At 36.2% G+C, this 19,149-nt stretch overlaps 1 protein-coding gene across 4 annotated transcripts in view; it reads right to left on the bottom strand.

Moving 5' to 3' along the window:
* Positions 1-8,246, bottom strand: part of LOC136028764 (islet cell autoantigen 1-like) — a 50,494-nt gene extending 42,248 nt beyond the window's left edge. For 2 of the 4 annotated variants that reach the window (XM_065706661.1, XM_065706662.1), the window contains exon 1: positions 8,113-8,237. The gene's annotated coding sequence lies outside the window, so the exon portion shown is untranslated. Of the gene's footprint in view, positions 1-8,112 lie in introns of all 4 variants that reach the window. The other 2 variants (XM_065706663.1, XM_065706665.1) reach the window with 2 other exon arrangements.
* Between the last annotated feature and the right edge of the window lie 10,903 nt (positions 8,247-19,149).

Here is a 19,149-nt window from a genome sequence, read left to right on the forward strand (position 1 = left end):
CTCAAAACAGTGAAAATCACTGGGGGATGTCTGTTAGTAATGTAGTTACTAACTTAGTAATGCTAGTTACTATGTTAAAAGGAGTTACTATGTTAGTAATGGTAGCACTAGTAGGAAGGCCCCTTGCTTTGGTCTGTGGTTCTAAATTCATACCATAATCACACTTGAGATGGTTCATGATGGAGATAATGACATCAACTATATCCAGGGTACTTAGTACAACAACACTAAATTTTCTCCTGTCAGAATTTTTTTTTTTTGATTATGCAAATAATATTGCTCTCAGCCAAAGTAATTGTGCTAGTTTCTGCTTGCACCTAATTCTTCCTTTATATTTAAATTAAAAAACAGGTTTTTTTCAACTGAGAGTAGGGAGGGGCAACTTTAAAACTTAAAATGAACGGAAATTATTATCTATATGAAAGAGGTAGCCCCCATCTTAATGCCTCACTCTTTACATTAAAGTTTGACTTTTTGTTCCAATTATTTGAGGACTCTTGAAACACAAGGACCACTTAATTAGAACAATACGCTTTTTTAAGTTCTACAAAAACTTTAGCATGAAGACCAAGGTATTGAGGAGGGGTCAACCTCCCTCATTTATGTAATAATTTCTATTCTTTTCAAGTTTCAATGTTGCTCCTTACTTTCAGCTGAAAAAACTTGCTTTTTAAAAATTTAATTTCTGATCGTTTTTTTTTAAATAATCTGACCATTTCATGAAAAATTCCTCATGAAAATATTCTCCCACCATCCCCCCCCCAAAAAAAAATAATTGTCTGTATACTTTTGCCAATAATCATTACTATATGTGAACAATAAGCAAGTTTCATAGCTTGCAGCCTTTCCCCTGGGAACTGTGGGTGGGGGAGGGGGGTAGTTCATTATCAAAGACATAGTTGCTAGATCCTTTAACTATGCTGAACAAAATAGCTATCTCAAAAATTTGGTCAGGAGACTTTTGGAGGAAAGGGGGCATGGGGAATAAGGCTAGCTGCCATCAAATAGTCACTTAAAAAGAGACTAGAACTTCTGATTTCTAATCAAATGAACCCTCTCCTGATCTTCTAGGATCACTGGTTTGACAAAATCACAGTAGCCTAAGGGAAAACAAACAAAAAGTAAAATAAAATAAACACACATCTACGTTCTTTCTTCTAGCAAAAAATACAAATTTTCACAATTTTGTACATATGAGCTTGAAACCTCTACAGTAGGGTTTTCTGATATGCCAAATCTGATGGTGCGATTTCCATTAAGATCACTTGATGTTTTGGGGTTGTTTCCCCCTTTTTCAAAAATCTGGCAAATTTTATCAGGCTTGCAACTTTTGATGGGTAACATTAAACTTGATAAATTTCATATACTCTGAATAAGCATCAAAATTTTATTCTTTGACATAGCCTATCTATTAAACTATCTATTGAACAAGACTATTTCTTACAGCTTTGGTTACTATTAAACTGCATGGCTCCTTACTTACAGTTTGTTACCACAAACTCTTTAATATTTGGCATGACACTATTAATCATACTATCAAGTTTTATCCCATTGTTATCCACTTGTAAAAACCATCTCAAATAATATTTTGGTAAATATTTCAAACAATTAAAAGCAAAGGCTGAGTTGAAATTTAAAAAACAAATTCCAACAAAGATCACATTACAGGTCCTGAGTTTTGTCTAAAGTTTTAATGTTGTAAAACAAAGTTTTCCAAAATTGTAGTTGGCCAATCCCAGAAAATCTATTCCTAACTATCAGTCATTCTGAACTATCTAAACCTATACACACTGTCTCCGAGATTAGGAAACATACATTCTAATAGGTGTAGGAAAGATACACTCAATACATTTGCCAAAGATTTGGGACCATCCTGGTACTTGGGGCTCTGTCCTATAATTCTTATTCATTGGAACTCTCTCCAAAAGTAAATATTCTAGAATTCTGAAAAAAGTTCTGAAATTCTAAAATGTTTACTTATTGTATCCCTAAAAGTGCATCAATTTACTTTACTGTCCCCCTCCTGATATGTAAATATACACCCAGATTATATACATTAAAGAAAATCCATAGACAAACCCTTTTCTTTCTGGTGCTTTCAAATGTTACTTACTATAATCAGGATACATATTTGCATATTAGGGGGTGGGGTCAAAATAAAGCAGAGTCAAGCGATTTTAGGAATGGTATAAATAAGTGTTTTTCTAAGTTGTTGTCAGGACTTTATAGTTTTCCCTTAAGGAGAGGGTGACTAAATAAGAACTTGTCCTAAATAAGAGCCCAGTACTCAGACAGTACCTAGTCTGGGCCAAATATCTTGATCATAATGTACCTTTCAAGACATGAACATCAATTTTTCAGGTTAGGATTGTCTAATTAGGACTAAGCTAGTTGGGTTCAGCTTACTACAATCTTGGAAAATTTTTACTTCCAACTTTGAAATTAAGACAGAAGTCACCCTTACAGCCTACCCTATTTAATCCTAGAAAGGTAAGATTCCTAAAAAGTTACTTAGATGGTAAGCTTTGGTAAAACTTACTACTTGAAGAAATGCTGACTTCTAAAATTCATCATTTTGGTATATTTTAAAAGTGAGAATTATCAAAATCAAATCTTTAAAGAATGTTCTAAACAGCAGAAAAAATTGGTGTCATTTTTTGGAGTCATATGGGGTGCATAACATCACATGGTGTTCACCATGAAAGTGTATTTTGTAGTGTTTACAGAAATTGGTAGTCATTTCAGAAAACATATACTGGGCAAAGACTACAGGTTGTTCTTATCCTTCCACAGATTAAATGTCATGAACTGTATTGTGTCAGTCACCTCTGTTGTTTGACTGATATTGAGTCAAATCAAGAACTGCTAAGTTGAGTTCTCTAATCAAGTTGCCATATATGGCTGAGCTGACTCTTTGAACAGAACATTCATGAAAGCCTTTTGTAAAATTGGTTTTCCACCACATTTAGAGATATTGAAGGAGTAGATGACATAAGTGTTGATCAGCCCATAAAACATACACATGGGCAAGCTGATGGCCTTCCCAGCAGCTGACAATGAACTACATAGTTGTTCAAATGTATCATCACTGCCTTTGGTGTTATTACAGTATCTATTGATCTCAAGACTTCTAGACTGGATTTGTGATACTTGTATCCTCATGGCAAGTTGACCATTTTTGATGGCTTATCAAGATAAGACACTAGAGTCAGCTCCTGATCAAAACAGAACATTGAGGTTCCTGTAATTCTTCCTTTGGTCACAAGCAAATCTTCCAGAATTTTCCTTGTTTTTTGTACTGTCTCAATTGTTGTTAGTTGATATGGTTTTTTAGCAGTTCTGTGTCAAATTGAATCAATGTAAACCTATAGTCAAGCATGGCATTTCCATCCCCAGAAAGGGGAACAAACAGGTTAAATCAGAAAATACCCAAATTTGGCATTTTTATATGCAATATCTTACAAAATTTATTATGAATATTGTAAACAATGTTTGAAAACTAATTTTGAAACATAGTACAAAGAAACTTAGCAATAACCAAGTTCAGATCAAAAAGTCTCTTTTCCTAAAACAGATGAAAAAGTTACATAGATGGTAACTATTGTAACTAGAGGGTCCTGAAATTTGCCTACATGAGAGGTCAATACCTATTGAAATTTTGACAAACAACATTTTACCTTAATTTTCAGTTATCAGTTTCTTATTCTTTGAATTTAGTTCTGGAAATGTAATTCCTATTATTTGAGTAGAATTGTAAACCGTATCAATGTTTTTCTTTTCAAAATTTAGGAAATTTTTTTTTTTATCTCTAAAACCTTGTAAATTGTGATTGAGCAAAGCGCTGAAGCTGAAAACTATTTTGTTGTGCTTCATTTCAGCAGAACATCTATTTTTGCAAGGTTTCACTTTAATAACACACAGATTTTTAAAGGTCATCAAAGGCAAGGACCCTTTAGAGGGAGAAGGAGTGGTGTAACATATGGACCAGCAACCCCCCTCCCCCTTACAGAACTCAAAACCAAATCCCTCATTTATTCACTGTAAAAAGTTTAAATAAGAATCTCTTATACATCTAAAGATTTTAAAGTGTAAATTCATCATCTCATAGGATTTGTGCTTTTTGGCACAAGTTTTATGGCAAGCAAAAAATGATACTTTTTACCTTTGGTACAAATCTTACAGCAAGCAAAAAATGATACTTTTTAGACTACCAAAATTGGATTCAAACTTTTGATTAAAGTCAATTAGAAACCAGATTTCTATTTCTGGTCTGGTCAACAAACTAGAGGTGAAAACCCTCGTTGTAATAAATCTTTTGCAAGGAGGTTAGGCCATATGTTGTATAATCAAAAGAAGAGTTGTATTGCAACATTTCTGAGGTCAGTCTACCCAGTGCTTAATTTAGAAATCCGGGTTGATTCTGGATATATAAGGTGAACCAAAAGTTAGGAGTGTATTTAGTCCTAATGCAATCTTTATTCTGTACTCAGTCTTTGATGCACATATACTGATATCTCTCATTGAAGTCATTTTACCTGACGTTGTATATGAAGTAAGAAAATAAAATTATTGTCAATAATTGTGTTTGTCTTTGAGTCAAGGTACCAGGTACAGTTCCTATTGTCTACTGGATCGTTCCCAAGGGAATCTGCTCATCTTGGTAGACCTAAACATCATGATAATGATTTCATCTCCATGGTTATAGAGACTTGTCAATAGAACCCTCCTAATCTATATCCCTTAACTATAAAGCTCCCATGCCACAATCCAACTTAACTTTATAAGAAACTCCCCCGTAAATAACTTTATAAGAAACCCCCCCCCATAACAAGTAGAGGTAAATGTTTAGTTTCATCACAAGCTGTCTAAAGTATGTATTCCTGCATATAGCAGGGTTCTGGTGATTTTATACTGTTTTTTTTTTTGTCATTACTAGAGAAGTACATCCATTTCTGGTTGACTCTCCTCCTCTATGGGACAAACTAAAAATGTGGAAAGGGGGCTAGCTTACAGGTAACATTACCTATAAAGCAAAGTGTATTAGTACATGAGCCCTGCAGACAGCAGGCCAAGGTCTTTATTTTATACTTAACCGACAAAGACTGATAAAACTAAAAAAAAGAGACAAAAAAAAAACTCAAACAAGGTTTATTAAATAAATAGCCTATAGAATACAGACCTTAACGTACTGCCTGCAGGGCTCATGGCCTCATATGCTTTGCTCTATAGGTAATGTTACCTGTAAGCAAGCCCACTTTAAGCATTTTTAGTTTGCCCCATAGAGGAGGAGGAGGGTCAACCAGAAATGGATGTACTCCAAGAATTAGCATTTGTAAGTACTATAGTATGGAAACTATGCTGCTTTGCAGCATAGTTTCTGTAGAGTTGTCCATTTAAAGTGATCATACATTGATTTTTCTTACTGATTTTTATATTTATTTTGTAGGTGCTTGGGTCATGATATAAGCTTACTTACTAACATGATTGATGTTTGCCTGCTTGCCGCTTACCTTCTTGATGCATAATAGAAAACTCCACATGGTGTCAGAAGTCTGAGGAATACAACATGGAATTTGGAGCTTGCCCATCAATAAATTGGGATGCAACAAACTTAAAAGTTGCCTGGTCACATTTCAAACAGCATGCAGAACTTATGTTTACAGGACCTCTAAGTGAAAAAACAAGTGCAATGAAATGCTCATACTTGCTGATGTGGGCTGGTGAAAAGGGCAGAGACATTTTCAATACATGGACATTAACTGCCAATGAAACAAACAATGTTGAAACATATCTAAGGAAGTTTAGTGAACATGTTGAACCACTTGCAAACTCTATATTTGCAAGATATCAGTTCCACAAATGTAACCAGAGAGACGGTGAATCCATAGAGCAGTACCTCACTGAGTTGCACATCACAGCAAAAGAATGCGCACTCAGAACAACCAGTGATGAAATGATCAGAGATTGACTAGTTTTTGGAGTTAAGCAAGACAAGATTCGGGAATGACTACTTAGTGAAGGAGCAGGACTAACTCTAGCTCATGCAATAGCTACATACAGAGCTGCAAAGGTGACCACATGTGCATAATGTTATGAAACACATCCCAATCAAAGACCAAATGGTGCAAAGCATTGCAGACAGTACCAAACATGACCCAAAAATGTAAGTTCTAGCCAACACCATCAAAAAAGGATGGCCAGAGCACAAAAAACAGTGCCCATCTGAAATTCAGGAGTACTGGAATCACAGAAACAAACTGGCAACATACCAAGGAATCCTCTTAAAGGGTGATCAAATCATAATACTGGGATGTATACACCAAGAAATCATGACCCATCTTCACACAGCCCACTTAGGCATTGTCAAAATGAAACAATGTGTGCACTCATGCGTTTTCTGGCAAAACATCACTGCTGACATCACCAAGTATATCTCCAGATGTGAAATATGTCAATGATCCAGCAATTACCAGCCAAAGGAACCTCTCATCAATTCTGAAATTTCTGAGTACCCATGGGAACATGTGGGTACCAATTTACTGTTCTGGGAAGGAAGAAATTACTTGGTAACCACTGACTACTATAGTAGATACATCAAACTTGACAAGCTAGACAGTACAAGCTTGGGAGCCATCATAACTAAGCTGAAAAGCCAATTTGCACAACACAGGATCCCACAAGTACTTACCTCTGACAATGGTCTGCAGTTCACAGCAGATGAATTCAAAAAATTTGCAGAACAGTGGAGAATCACACACCGCATGTCCAGCCCCAGATACCCTCAGAGCTGAGTGAGGACTCCTGTCCTCACTTTTCCATGTGTTCCCAATCTGTCTGTGTAACAGGTTTTGCGTTATTTTGATGGTGCAGTGCTATTTAGGCAGTGCCCAAAGAGGAATACAAGGCAGCAAGAAGCCAAGAAGGAGGCTTACAACAGAGGTACATGCATGATCAAACCTTTTACACCAGGCCAGCAAGTATGGCTCAATAAAACTGGGCAGGCAAATGAAAGATTGATTAAGGCCACAGTAACCAGTATATATGACAAATCAAGCAACCACTCAGTGATTGTAAAGACAGAAGAAGGAGCTGTATATAGATGCAACAGGAAGTTTATATGTGCCAGACCCACTATCAACAAGTGCATCTACCTGCAAAACAATGTGATGCCATTAATGAACATGGAGGTGCCCATGGAACCTGAACCATTGTGCAAATCCCCCTAAATCACAAGCCCATCAAGCAATATCAGTCAGAGGTTTAGCCTGCCTGAAGAATCCTTTCAGACACCAAGAGCAAACCAACAACCAAACCCTAAGGAACCACAAAGCACACCTCCTGGTTCCAAAGCTGCAACTACAGCACAACCAAATCTGAAGACAACAAGGTCAGGAAGGGTTATAAAGGAGCCAGCTAAATTAAACCTTCAGCCATGAAACCCTGTTGGATCACTTGAAGAAGAACAAATCCAAAAGAAGGAAGATGTAGAGTTCTCAATTTAAAGTGATCAGACATTGATTTTTCTTACTGATTTTTATATTTATTTTGTAGGTGCTTGGGTCATAATATAAGCTTACTCACTTATGTTTGCCTGCTTGCCACTTACCTGCTTGATGCATAATAGAAAACTCCACAGTTTCCAGTTTAGATAGTTTGTGGTGAAACTAAACATTTACTGGAGTGGAGTTAGGTACCTCAAAATACCTTCCATGGACATACTTTAGCCTGTAGACCCATCTTTGAAAGTTCCATTTTCCTAATCTGACCCCATTCCAAGGTAGCAAAAGGTAGAATTTTACCACAGACTATACTGTAGATACATTCAACCTGACCTGAGATATGTGCTATGAAATACAGTAATTCTGTTTGCTGTGCCTAAGGCTAAGATATTGGGGTGGGCTAACATTTGTTTAAGTTTAAATACTAAAGAAAAAATCCTAGATTGCAAGCAACTAATCATAACTAGCTTCATTCCAACTATCATCCAATCATATCTACCTTGTATCAAGATGAGAAGTCTAACCTTCTGTCTATAGCCTACTCATGAAAGATAAACCTAGGCTACACTTATACAAAGTATGCTATGCATTTTAATTGAATCCAATAACTTACTAAATAAATTCTATTATTTTATTTGAGAAGGTCTACGTTTGAGAATGTTGTTATTATACAGTTAAAATGTATTTTACAAAATCATTTTGCTCACTCTACTCAAGCATCAAATCAAAAAACTAATGCATTTGTAGTAGCGCCATCTATCATAAAATTAGAAACATTCTAGATGGCAATATTTCCTCACTTTGAGCCTATCTCCTGTCTTAAAATTAATGCAAATCTGCAAACACACATTTTCTTTAACCATCCCGTCTCTATTCCCCCTTTCCCTGCAATTTCATTTGAAAAATTATAACTCATTGAAATACTAAAGTATTTTGTATTTTTTTCTGCCAAATTTCTAGGCTAAAGACGGAACACCAGTCTCTATTTACTAAATACATGGCATTTTTCAGTTCTGCTGGAATTGCAAAAACGATGATTTATCTTCAAAATGCGTCTACGTTTAGCATTTCCCAGAAAAATGGCCAGAAATCTTGGAAACCTTGATTATGAAGCTGTATCAAAACAAGATGGCTATGTCAAACCCCATTCATGCGTCTATGGATTGGCTTAAATGCAAATAACAAGAAACTGAATTTAATCCGTTCTATTACAAGGAATTGCAAAAATGGAGACTTATCTTCGGAATGTGTCTACATTTAGCATTTTCTGGAAAAAATGGCCAGAAATCTTGGAAACCTTGCTTATGAAGCTGTATCAAAACAAGATAGTTATATCAAACCTCATGCATGCGTTTATGGATCGGTTTAAAATGTAAATAACAAGAAACTGAATTTTATCAACTTCTATTACAAGGAATTCGATCCCTTTTTGGTGTTCCATAAGAAATCTCGGTGATAACACAAGGAAAGAGGACAACGAATGAATAAGCCTGATAACCTGGTAAATGCATCTTCAAAGACATTAAGCAGAGCATTGTAAAAAAGAGAAAGAAACATAGGCCCTAACTAAAAAGTTAGCGTCTAGCAGTATTTAAATAGTTAAAGATATGGAACCCTCAACCTGACTTTTTTTTTAAGTGTAAATGATGGTTTTGTTGTAGATAAAAAAAATTAGTACTTGTAAGGCCAAAGAACAGTAGCATAAAAAAATAAATTTACAATTTGATAAGTAAAAAAACACAAGCCAACTTTAAATTTCGTATTGAAAAAGGGTGAGGGCAATTGATCTCCAGCTGTTAAAAAATAGTTTATACCAGGATCTTCTATTATGTTTGTCATTTGACAGGCCATTTGCTAAATTTAAACATAAAAGCACTATATGGACCTTTTCCCTCTGATTCAGCCTAAGGCTTCACTGATAAACTCATTTATTTGAATCAAAAGGTAAATGGCGATAAATAGCTTGGAAAAGAATGCCCTAAAAAATAACCTTAGAATATCAGGGTAAAAGGAGACTTACGAAAACATCTTAGGCAGAGCTGTGGAGTTGATAAATTAAAATGAAGTTCAAACTTTACCTCAGTACAAAACACTATAGATTCAAAAAAAATAAACTAAATAAAAAAAATTAAAAAATAACAAGCAAGGCTTTTAATTAAGGTGGTGAAAAATATATTTCATCAAATTCTCAAATGTTCTGGCTTTGCGCCCGAAAGCCTTTTTCAATGGTAAAATAATAAAAATAAACAGTTCAAACCATAAAAAATTCAAGATAGTAAGGTAAAGAAATGAAAACACGACATGCTGAAAAGGATAAAAAAAGGAAGAAAACGAAAAAACCAGCACTTAAAAAATAATAGGTATCTTTTTTTTATTTTTTTTAAAGCTTTAATAGGGTGACAAAACACAACACAGATCGATCAGATTAAACAGCGTGTAGATCTAAGATGTTGAATATTGTCTTTTGTTATGAAAGTCAATAATAAAGCTGAGCTCCTGCCTCTTATCCTTTCTGAATTTTTTTGCAGTTAAGTTTTCTAAGAGCTTTCCTGAAAGCATTTTAGAATTCATTAAACATAGTCTTCTGGTAATTGCAATTCTTATTTAGTGATTATCGTTTAAAAATTTGCACTATAGATCTTTTAGGAAATATAACCCCGGAATAATTAGAACTGAGGTGTATTTTCAGTAGAAATTTAGCTTAGAATCCATCATATATTTTAGTTTTTCATGAACAATTTATAGTGTTTTACTAGCAAAGACCAAATATAAATATAACCCCCGTTAATTATTGGTTTCTGCGGCCACCCTTGGTGGGTAAAATTTTGTTTCCAGTCCCCGTTCATTCCAAGTAATAAGTTTCGACTAGGCCTTTGTTGCTCACCAAATGCTTTTAGCGAATGAACATTTAAATGATCTTAGGAAAATAGGGGGTTAAACTTCCCTAAAAAGTGGTATGATATTTAACATAAATTATACGATATGATTAAAGATGTGGAAGTGCCCTAAAGCCAATGTTGTGGCGTTTTTATGGGGTGGTAAGATTGAAAACTAATTACGAATATTCTAATTTGCCTAGAGGAATCAGAGGTTTATGTGTTCTCGAATTTCAAAATAAAAGTCAAAATACGTTTCCCCAAATGACAATTAAATTTTCAAACAGATCACAGAAAAACTTTGAAATGGCCAGAAATTGGATGTTCCCCCTACTAAACGATCGTGTTCCACCAAATCTAGAGATAGATGGCCCAACTTCCTTGAAAGATTCGGTTCTGATACTGAAACAATTTCAAGAGAAGCTGCTTCTCACACAGATAGTGGAGAAACGAAAAAGCTGATAACCAGGATCACGGCTCACGACGAGGACGATGGTAGATATCACGTGGAAGAAGAAGAGCCTTTTGTAAATTTTGAAAGCACTTCAATAAACCCGCGTTTTACCGATAGAGGGAGAAGCTAGGGAGCAAATGTATGCTCCCTGTGTTCCAATAGAGTACCACGTTTCTTGAGAAATGAAGATAAAAAGGGTGTTCTGCCAGTTTGGAAGTTGTAGATTTGGACCATGAGTTCCTCAAGCGTAAAGAAACTAAAGGAAGCCGTTAGTTAGTTTTTAATTAAAGTGTAAGCTATGGTATGAAGGTTTAAAGTGACGAAGAAAAGAAGAAGCTGATAAATTTGATATAAACTTGGAGTTGGAATTCAAAAGGAAATTACTTATGTTATGGTATTCGGAACATGTGTCATTATGTGTGAAAAAGAAGAAAAAGAAAAAAAATGGTTTATTTAGGAGGTTTTAACAGTTTAGTTGAAAGGATGATTAAATTATTGAAAATGAGTGACAAGCGGAGAAATTTTTCTTCTGATTTTTAATTGTATTTGTAAATGCATGTGTGAAAAAGAAATTCAGAAAGAGAGTTGAAGAGAGATTTGGAATTTTGGTTTGGAAAAAGATAGGCTAGGATGAGTCTATGTGTGACTGAGACCAACTTAGCCAGTCAAGTAAAGATAAAATAATTTAAGGTGTCAAACCAGCTATAAGAGGTATTATGAAGATAACTGAATTAAATATTTAAATGGAAATGAAAACCCTCGCTTGATTATTAAGTGTATGTTTTTCTAAAATGATGTTGACAAGTCTTTTCATTTCGGTGAACTTAGATAACTTGGAAATAATTTGAAGGAATAGAAACTAGATCTACATTGCATGGGTAAAGTGAGGTGTTGCGGCAACCTTTGGTCGGCTTCGCCGAGTAAAGTTTTGCGAGAGCAACACTTTGGTTTTGTTTCCTCGCTTCGATTAAACGCGAAAGTTGTTAATCTGTAAGGATCTTAAAATAAATACTAGGTTCACCGAATCACAAAAGTTGCAAACCACTCATCGATGAAGACGATTGTGGTCTCACAATCGATTATTACTTACAAATCAATCAACATGTCTTACCATTGGAACCAAATTGGCCTTACCATCAAATACATCGGAACTAAATAATAGGTACACCAACTAGCAAACGTTCCAAACCTCTCATTGCTGAAGTTGATTTTGAGATAGCAGCCGACTGTTGCTTAAAACTCCCCTATATGTCTCACAATTGGTATCGGCCTATTTTTGGTTTCAGTCTGTACCTTACTATTGAAGTTGTCAACCCCTTCAAACTTTCAAACTGATATATCTTATGAAGGAGTTTTTTTTACCAAAATTGATGACATATTCTTTGATCAGCTCATCAAGAGCTATCGATTGCCGTCTAAAAAAAAAAACTATCTGTCTTAGTTCAAAAGTTGACTTTTTTGCCATAGGCCAAGTTTCTAACCTCATGAAGGAATTTTTGGACCAAAAAATGAATGTCATATGCTTTGATCAGCTCATCAAGAGCCATCGATTGCCGTCGAAAAAAATTCTATCTGTCTTAGTTGAAAAGTTGATTTTTTTTTTGCAGTAGGCCAACTTTCTAACGTCACCACTTAGAAAGGAGCAAAGGATAAACTCTAATTTCTTGGCAATGAGAACTTTTAAAATTTAAGAGGCGCATTTGATACCATTTCTCTACCGCAAAGTGCAAAAAGCCGAATGAAAAATTCAGCTGAAATCACGAACAGAAATGGGTAGAAACAATAATAGGCAGTTCTTTCGATCCCCACTTTTTTGTTTCTGTAAATTTTTTCTATTTATCACTCAAAGAAGATATATTGGCTGTGGGGCCGGGTAACTGCCGCATATATTTAACACTTATAGATTTTAGTCCATCTTCAGTTTGAAAGTGGTACCTGCTTGCTTGCCTGCTAGAACGGAGCTTTCCACTCGAAAGCAGAAACATGGTTTGATGAAACGAAAGCTTGATTGCATAACTTCAGATAGTTCTCTCTGACATAGGCTATAAAACTCCACTTCACTTCACACACTATAGGCCCTGGCTCAAAGACAAACAAAAACCATCCTTTTTGGGCCCAGGCAAGAGTTATACGAAGCTTTCCAAAATGCAAAGTCTTATTCGTCAATCCGGTCTAAGGACCAAAGTGTTGCTCCCGCAACACAATTAAGGTAAAAAAAGAGGTTTTGGAATTATCGGAAAGAATTTTTGTTGAGTTTATAGTGGTTTTGGTTCCACCGTGGAAAAGGTGCCTCATAGAGAACAAACACCCTGAATAACGGCTGGACAGATATTTGATATTGTAATTTGTTGCAAAATCCCCGAAAACTAACCTTTTTAGTTTTCAGCTGTCCAATTTTTAGATTCATTGATAAGGTAAATTTTTTGCTTTGATTATTTTGAAGTGTAAAGTAATACAAAAATATAGTTATTAGCTTCAAAATTTAACGATGTTATTACTAAAACAAGCCGTTAGGTACATCTTGTAAAAGCTTAAAGAAAAAGTCTCTATCACTTCGTTTTTTTTTAAACAAGGATGGTCACAAATGTGTATGTGTTGTCATTTTTTATGGAACTTGGTATTAAACGAGTGACACATAGCAATAGCAAATTCTGTCGGTCTGTCTGTCTGTCTGTCGTTCTGTCTGTCCCGGTTTTGGTACTTCAGGCACTTCCAGGCAAGCCAGGATGATGAAACATGGCAGGCGTATCAGGGACCGGACCAGATTAACTTAGAAAGAGTCGTTTTCCCGATTTGACCATCTTTGGGGGGGGGATTGGGGGTCGGTTAATTCGGAAAAACAGAAAAAATGAAGTATTTTTAACTTACGAACAGGTGACAGGATCGTAATGAAATTTGATGTTTGGAAGGATATCATGTCTTAGAGCTCTTATTTTAAATCCCGACCATATCCGGTGACAATGGGGAAGTTGGAGGGGGGGGACCTAAAATCTTGGAAAACACTTAGAGTGGAGGGATCGGGATGAAACTTGGTGGGAAAAATAAGCAAAAGTCCTAGATTCGTCATTGACACAATCAGAATGACCTACTCTCTTTGAAGGAGTTAGGGGGGGTTAATTCTGAAAAAATAGACAAAAATGAGGTATTTTTAACTTACGAAGGAGTGATCGGATATTAATGAAATTTGATGTTTGCAAGGATATCATGTCTTAGAGCTCTTATTTTAAATTCCGACCAGATCCGGTAAAATTGGGGGGAGTTGGAGCGGGGGAACATAAAATCTTGGAAAACGCTTAGAGTGGAGGGATCGGGATGAAACTTGGTGGGAAAAATAAGCAGAAGTCCTAGATGCGTCATTGAGATCGTCGTCATTGACTAGATAAGTCCTAGATACGTCATTGACATAACCGGAACGATCTGCTCTGTTTAGGGGAGTTAGGAGGGGGGGTAATTCTGAAAAATTAGAAAAAAATGGAAGGATATCGTGTCTTAGAGCTCTTATTTTAAATCCCGACTGGATCTGGTGAAATTGGGGGGAGTTGGAGGGGGAACCTAAAATCTTGGAAAACGCTTAGAGTGGAGGGATTCGGATGAAACTTGGTAAGAAAAATAAGCAGAAGTCCTAGATACGTCATTGACATAACTGGAACAATCTGCTCTGTTTGGGGGAGTCCGGGGGGGGGGTTAACTCTGAAAATTAGAAAAGAATGAGGTATTTTTAACTTACGAAGGAGTGATTGGATCTTAATGAAATTAGAAGTTTTGAAGGATATTGTGTCTCAGAGCTCTCATTTCAAATCCCGACTGGATCCTGTGACATTGAGGTAAATTGAGGGGGGGCCTAAAAATCCTGGAAAACACTTAGAGTGGAGGGATTAGGATGAAACTTTGGGGAAAACATAATCACAAGTCCCAGATACATGATTGACATAACCGGGATGGATCCGCTCTCTTTGGGGGAGTGGGGGGAGGGTTAAAACTTGGTGAGAAAAATAAGCAAAAGTCATAGATACGTGAAGGAAATAATTGGAATGGATCTCTTTGGGGGAGCTGGGGGGAGGGGGTTAATTCTGAACAAATTTGAAAAATGAGGTATTTTTAACTTACGAAAGAGTGATCGGATTTTAATAAAATTTGAAATTTGGAAGGATATCGTGTCTCAGAGCTCTTATTTTAAATTCTGACTGGATCCGGTGACATTGGGGGAATTGAGGGGGGAACCTAAAATCTTGGAAAACGCTTAGAGTGGAGGGATCGAGATGACACTTGATGGGTAAAATATGTACAAGTCCAAGATACATGATTGACAATACTGGGATGGATCCGCTCTCTTTTGGGGAGTGGGGGGGGAGGGTTAATTCTGAAGAATTAGAAAAATGAGGTATTTTTAACTTACGAAGAAGTGATCGGATCTTAACGAAATTTGATCTTTGGAAGAATATCATACTTCAGAGCTCTTATAATAAATTTCAACCTTATCCGGTGAAGGGAATGTTGGGGGGGGGGAACCTAAACTCTTGGAAAATGCTTAGAGTTGAGGGATCGGGATGAAACTTTTTGGGAAAAATAAGCACAAGTCCTAGATACGGGATTGACGTAACCGGGACGGATCCGCTCTCTTTGGGGGAGTTGGGGGGAGGGGGAGGTTATATCTAAAATATTTGAAAAAATGAGGTATTTTTAACTTGCGAAAGAGTGGTCGTATCTTAATGAAATTTCATATTTAGAAGGACCTCGAAACTCAGATCTCTTTTTTTATCCCGACAGGGTCTAATGTCATTAGGGGGGGGGGCGAACATATTGGAAAATGCTTAGAGCGGAGAGATCAGGATGAAACTTGGTGGAAAGAATAAGCACAAATCCAAGATAGGTGACTGACATCACCGGACTGGATCCGCTCTCTTTGGTTGAGTTTGGGGGGGGAGAAGTAATTCGGAAAAATTAGAAAAAATGAGGTATTTGTAACTTACGGACGGATGATCAGATCTTAATGAAATTTGATATCTAGAAGGATCTTGTGCTTTAAAACTCTCATTTTATATCCCGACCACATCCGGTGACATTAAAGGGAGTTGGAGGGGGATCCGGAATTCTTGGAAAATGTGAAATCGAGGTATCTAACGAATGGGGGATTGGATCGCAATGAAACTTGATACATAGAAGAATCTTAAGTCTCAGATGCTCCATTTTCAATTCGAATCGGATCCGGGGACATAGAGAGTTGGATGTGGGAAACAGAAATCTTGGAAACTGGAAATCTTGGGAAACGCTTAGAGTGGAGATATCGGGATGAAACTTGATGGGAAGAATAAGCACAAGTTATAGATACGAGATTGACATAACTGGTACGGATCCGTTCTCTTTGGGGGAGCTGGGGGTTGTTAATTTGGAAAACTTAGAAAAATTGAGGTATTTTTAACTTAAGAACGGGTGACCGGATCTTAATGGAATTAGATATTTAGAAGGAACTCATGTCTCAGAGCTCTTATTTCAAATCCCGACCACATCTGTTGGGGGGAGCTGGAGGGGGAACCCGAAATCTTGGAAAATGCTTATAAATGTCGTAGATACGTGACTGACGTAACAGGACTGGATCCACCCTCTATGGGGGAGTTAGGGGGTGGGGTTCAGTCCTTTGGCAAGTTTGGTGCTTCTGGACGTGCTGGGACGATGAAAATTGATAGGCGTGTCAGGGAGCTGTACAAATTGGCTTGATAAGGTCGTTTTCCCCAATTCGAACATCTGGGGGGGGGGCCAAAGGGAGAAGAAAAATTAGAAAAATTGAGGTATTTTTAACTCGCGAGTGGGTGATCGGATCTTAATGAATTTTGATATTTAGAAGGACCTCGTGACTCAGAGCTCTTATTTTAAATTCTGACCGGCATTAAGCCTCTGATTTTCCTTTTAAAGCAATCTATTGATTCTTAGAATTTTGCTAGAACTCCTACCATATCAGCTCTTAGCTCTTGGCTCTTCCGACCTCGTTACATGTGCCACGCGAGCTCTTAGCTCTTGTTTTCAGGGCTAATCGCATCGAGCCAATGTCGTAGATTATTGGCCGAATATATCCAAATTAATGCATTTTTGCCCAAGGAACATGTGTCTTGACCCGAACAGGGCCAAAATGTTATCCAGCAAAAATCCTGTGAACTACTTAAACGGTTTTTGTATAGCCTCTTAGTCAGCCGTAGCGGCAGGCAGTATAACATTCGTCCCCAAACATATATTCCATCAACAAAAATTAAGTTTTTATTATAGACTGTCTCCCCTACAGATGTAACGGCTATCACAGCTTAGATACCAATATATATTGGTATCTAAACTGTGACGGCTCTAGAGTGTCCCATGGTTACACACCATCAGTTAGGGCATTGGCCAATGTTTTTTTTTTACGGGGAGGGGTAAAAAGGCCAGAAAAGTGGTTGAAGGCTATATTTTCAAATTTTCTATGAAAGGTGCTTCAATGAATTAAATAAATATTCATATGATTACGGACTGAAATACAGGATGAAGCTTGCAATATGGGTACTAAGGGGGCTCCATTCCTTCTGCGGAGACATTGGTTTACTTAAAAAAAATATACGCTATTGCTTAAAGCAAATCATCTAAATAAAGTATTTTCCTTGAAGCATTGTTATCCAAAGACCATTTGACGTAAAGAGTGGGCTTGGATAACAATGGATATGGCTGTTAAAAAAAAGAACAGAATTTGGATGAAAAAAAACAATTTTTTTTTTCAAATGAAAGTAGAAAGTGTAAAATAAAGTGAATCGCTGTTAGGAGTGATAAAAGTAAGTAAATTATGACTTTTAAGATTACTTATATCATTCTTAAGACCACATCATTTTGATTCTCTCTCTATAATGCAAATATACCGCCTAAAATATTTACTCCCATGCATTTTTTCAAACGCCGCTCTTTTTTTCAACATAACGCCCATAAATTAAAGCAACTTAATCCCCGAGTAAATAGTGGTATAGGTGTAACAGAAAAGATCCACAAGTTAAAACAAATAGAAATTGTTCTGTATGTCATGGAGGCTACCCCACCATAAGCCCCCACTCTTTATGCTAGTTTCTAACTTTTTCCTCAAATGCTTTAAGAGCGACTGCTCAAAGACAAGAGCAAATGGAAACAGATAAAAAGTATGTTTCGCTGCCTCAACACTAGAAGGCGTAATTGATGTTGATTGGTTTAAAAAATAAAACTGCCAATTCAAATGTTTAAAGAAGTGGATTGGTAAATAAAAAATGGCCTATTACCCTTTAATGCACTCATAAATGCTTCCAGTAAAGCACAATGCGGTTTGAAGACGGAAAATCCCGTATATATAGAATAATTATTCTATAATTATATATAGAATAATACATATATAGAATAATTTCTATTTGTTTGAAGCTTTAATTACACTTTTCACTTCAATTTGAAAAATGTGTTTTTTTATTTAGTATTAGCAAAATTCACTTACTACGTTTGAGATAAAAAAAAAGAATTATTATTTTTCCTTAATGCTCTTAAATCTTAAAATATATCAAATAAATATAAACAACTGAATATGTTTGATAATTAGAAAACTGATAGCGGTTTTTTTTTATTACAATCACAAACAATAATTACTTAATGATTGCAAAATGTTGTAAAAGAAGATTAGTGTTTCAAGACAATCCCGCAATGTAAGTCCAACTGTCTTAACTCTTATCTACTCCACGTGTACTTCCTGAAGGTTGTTGCAACGAGAAATTCCCTGTGTCCTAGTGAACTCTGACTTATCTGTACTCATGAAACGAGACTATCAAATAGACTGTGAGAACAAACTTGTATTTTATAGATAGTGTGAAATACAACAAGAGCAAATACTTAAAATTTGATTTTCCCTCGAGGAGGAAGGGAGGTGTTCATAGGTGCTCATTGCCTTTAAGATGAGTACTTAAGAGGGGATATAGCAGCATTTACAATTGAGTCTTTAATCCACGTGTATGGTAGTGTGTGGGCAACATGAAAGGAGTGAATACCTTCTGTGAAATTTCTACGTGAGATGTTAAGGCCTAGTAGAAGTCCAAGCATTTTACTCCCTAGTCCATTCTTTTTCAGGGGCGGCAACTTGGTCAAAGACAAAGTTATCAGTTTTCTCCGTCGCTTCAACTAGATAAATATGAGAAGGCTGAACTTAAGGGGTTTATACCTCAAAATTATTAATAGGTGCAGGTTGTTTTTAACAATTTTTCTTGTAATTATTTATACAATATAATTTTTTTGATATATATTTATAAGCCGGCAGTTTTGTATGCACGCTACTTATTCTCCAGACTCTGTTTAAACC

Source organism: Artemia franciscana, chromosome 7, assembly GCF_032884065.1.
Source record: "Artemia franciscana chromosome 7, ASM3288406v1, whole genome shotgun sequence".
Lineage (NCBI taxonomy): Eukaryota > Metazoa > Arthropoda > Branchiopoda > Anostraca > Artemiidae > Artemia > Artemia franciscana.